This window comes from Harpia harpyja, chromosome 20 (genome assembly GCF_026419915.1).
Source record: "Harpia harpyja isolate bHarHar1 chromosome 20, bHarHar1 primary haplotype, whole genome shotgun sequence".
NCBI lineage: Eukaryota > Metazoa > Chordata > Aves > Accipitriformes > Accipitridae > Harpia > Harpia harpyja.
The window spans coordinates 2,194,639-2,198,699 of NC_068959.1; positions in this window are offsets into that span (position 1 = coordinate 2,194,639).

Genomic DNA, 4,061 nt, shown 5'->3' on the forward strand with positions numbered 1-4,061 from the left:
CCGTTCCCGCGCCCCGGCAGCCACCGCGCCCGCCGCCACGCCCCGGTAATGGCGGCCCCGCCCGCCCGCCCCGGCCCGGGCTCGCTACCGCCCCCCCCCGCCGACCCCGGCCGCCGGAGGCCCCGCGGATTGGAGCGGCCGCGTCGCTTCCCCCGGGTCCTCCGCCCGCTCTTCTTCTTCGGTTCTCCGTTTCTGCCACGGGCCGTGTGTAGGCGAGGCGGGAAAGGGGGCAGCCATGAGCAAACCCCGCTCCGGCTCTTCCCCACGGCCCCCTTCTCATCCCCGGGCCTCTCTCCTCATCCCTTCTCATCCCATGGCCCCTCTCCTCATCCCCATGGCCCTTCTCCTCATCCTCATGGCCCTTCTCCTCATCCACACTGCTCCTCTCCTCATCCCCACTGCCCCTCTCCTCATCCCTTCTCATCCCCACTGCCCCTCTCCTCATCCCCATGGCCCTTCTCCTCATCCCCACTGCCCCTCTCCTCATCCCTCATCCCTTCTCATCCCCATGGCCCTTCTCCTCATCCCCCAGCCCCTCTCCTCATCCCTTCTCATCCCCCGGCCCCTCTCCTCAGCCCTCAGCCCTTCTCATCCACTGGCCCCTCTCCTCATCCCCACGGCCCCTCTCTTCATCCCCCCAGCCCCTCTCCTCTCCCCCATCCTCTCCCGCCTGCCCTGTCCTGGGGACACCCAGTGGCACCCAGACATCTCCCCCCCCCGAGGAGCCGTTAGCACTTCTATTAAAAACACAAAACAATTGTGAAATAATAATTTCAGATGGTTTTAAAATGGCGTTTCCAGCCTGCTGCCATAGCTCGGTGCCCCCGCAGTGCTGGTACGGCAGCTATGGCAGTGGAAAACTCCAGCTGGCCCCAGCTCCAGCCCTCGCCTTCAGAGCAGGCAGGTCGCCTGTTGGAAGACAAATCTTCCAGCCCCGTCATCAAACGGAGCCGAGTGACAGTGGATCATCCCGCAGATGAGCCCCCTTTTTCCGACAGTCTGGTTAAGTGATGAAGAGACCCGGGGATAATTGAGTTGGGGGGAGTGTGAGGCGGTACCACTGAGCCCCGCTTTTAAGGCAAATCTGCAGATCCCCACAACAATCTAGCTCGGGCACTTCTGTCTCAGAAACCACATTTCCGATGCTGGCTTTGATGTCCGCTCATTCTGCCCGTTACGTGCTGTTGAATCAGAGCCAGCATGGGATCAACGACCGGTGTGCAGAAAGGTGGCACAGCATCGTCGGAGCTGCCGTAGTTACCTGGCTGGCTGTGGCAATGCCAGTCCGGTTAGTAACTCCATGTGTGTGTGCTCGAGTATTTCCAGCATGAGTCCTCGGGGCTGTGGGTGAGCGGTGGTTCACCATGACGCTGTCGGTAGTGTGTGTGATGCATCCCTCTCTCGCAGCGACAGATGAGAGTCAGGAAATGGTTTACAAGTCTGAGTTGTTATGTGGTTTGGTAATTCACCTTCCTTAGTAGGAAATCTAGAATACAAACTGCAGAAATTCCACATCAATCTCTTTGTGCTCAGTGCAGGAAGAGGACGAAGTGTAGTCATATATCTGATTGTAGGATTAGCTCCATTTAGGTTTAATTTGAGGGGAACTTTCCTTCAAATCCATACAAAAAATAGGGAAAGAATGACTAACCCAAGTGGTATAAGATATTTTTGAAATTAACATCTTAGCAGGACTCAAAAAGCATTGGGCATACAGAGAAGCACTGTTAGAGCAGATGAAATGTGTCAGGACCCTCTGCCACGTCCTCCCAAGGAGAACAGCTTCTCTTGCACAGGGCAGCTCTGGCGAGGCACTAGCCCTCGTACTTCAGCTTCCTATTTTAGAAATTTAATACAGGTCATTCTGATTGTTCAAATACCATTCTGATGCAGAGAGTGTGAAACCCAGACAGGTGGCCTCTCATTAAGTAGAAATGTTTTATTTAATGGCATTGTGATGGGTTAACCCTGGCTGGATGCCAGGTGCCCACCAGAGCTGTTCTATCACTCCCCCTCCTTCTCAACTGGACAGGGGAGAGAAAATATAACAAAGAGCTTGTGGGTCGAGATAAGGATAGGAGAGATCACTCACCAATTACCGTCACGGGCAAAACAGACTCAGTTTGGGGAAAAATTAACTTGATTTATTACAAATCAACCGGAGTAGGGTAATGAGAAATAAAACCAAATCTCAGAACACCTTCCCTCCACCCCTCCCTTCTTCCCGGGCACAACTTCACTCCCGGATTCTCTACCAACCCCCCAGCGGCACAGAGGGACGGGGATGGGGTTTACGGTCAGTTCATCACACGTTATTTTCTGCCGCTTCATCCTCCTCAGGGGGAGGACTCATCACACTCTTCCCCTGCTCCAGCGTGGGGTCCCACCCACGGGAGACAGTCCTCCACGAACTTCTCCAACGTGGGTCCTTCCCACGGGCTGCAGTTCTTCACGAACTGCTCCAGCATGGGTCCTTTCCACAGTGTGCAGTCCTTCAGGCACAGACTGCTCCAGCGTGAGCCCCCCACGGGGTCACAAGTCCTGCCAGAAAACCTGCTCTGTGGGCTCCTCTCTCCACAGATCCGCAGGTCCTGCCAGGAGCCTGCTCCAGCGCGGGGTTCCCACGGGGTCACAGCCTCCTTCGGGAACCCACCTGCTCCGGCGTGGGGTCCTCCACGGGCTGCAGGTGGATATCTGCTCCACTGTGGACCTCCATGGACTGCAGGGGGACAGCCTGCCTCACCATGGTCTTCACCACGGGCTGCAGGGGAATCTCTGCTCCGGCGCCTGGAGCATCTCCTCCCCCTCCTTCTTCACTGACCTTGGTGTCCGCAGGGTTGTTTCTCTTACATGTTCTCACTCCTCTCTCCGGCTGCCGAATACCGCCGTCCCAACTTTTTTTCCTTCTTAAAAATGTTATCACAGAGGCGTTACCACTATCGCTGATTGGCTCGGCCTTGGCCGGCGGCGGGTCTGTCTTAGAGCCGGCTGGTATGGGCTCTCTCGAACACAGGGGAAGCTTCCAGCAGCTTCTTACAGAAGCCACCCCTGTAACCCCACCCGCTACCAAAACCTTGCCACACAAAACCAATACATTCCACCCCTCGCCTCTGTGCATCACATTTTTAAGAACTATCATTAAAATCTACATTCATCACACAAAATCTTCACTCACATCAACAAAAAAGAATTCCCCACACCAAAATCAAAATAATATCATCACAAAACCGACAAAAAGTGGACAATTTACACACAATCCACCCCTCGTCCCTTCACCACAATTACAACAATAAAAATTCCCCGCTCGTCATGCAGCTCTTAACTCTCTAGCTGCGTTCAGTCCATGTTTTGCCCGTTACCTCTCTCAGTTACTATCCTTATCTCAAATTCCTCACTTGCCCGCATTCTCCACCAAAAAGACTGTGATGGGTTAACCCTGGCTGGATGCCAGGTGCCCACCAGAGCTGTTCTATCACTCCCCCTCCTTCTCAACTGGACAGGGGAGAGAAAATATAACAAAGAGCTTGTGGGTCGAGATAAGGATAGGAGAGATCACTCACCAATTACCGTCACGGGCAAAACAGACTCAGTTTGGGGAAAAATTAACTTGATTTATTACAAATCAACCGGAGTAGGGTAATGAGAAATAAAACCAAATCTCAGAACACCTTCCCTCCACCCCTCCCTTCTTCCCGGGCACAACTTCACTCCCGGATTCTCTACCAACCCCCCAGCGGCACAGAGGGACGGGGATGGGGTTTACGGTCAGTTCATCACACGTTATTTTCTGCCGCTTCATCCTCCTCAGGGGGAGGACTCATCACACTCTTCCCCTGCTCCAGCGTGGGGTCCCACCCACGGGAGACAGTCCTCCACGAACTTCTCCAACGTGGGTCCTTCCCACGGGCTGCAGTTCTTCACGAACTGCTCCAGCATGGGTCCTTTCCACAGTGTGCAGTCCTTCAGGCACAGACTGCTCCAGCGTGAGCCCCCCACGGGGTCACAAGTCCTGCCAGAAAACCTGCTCTGTGGGCTCCTCTCTCCACAGATCCGCAGGTCCT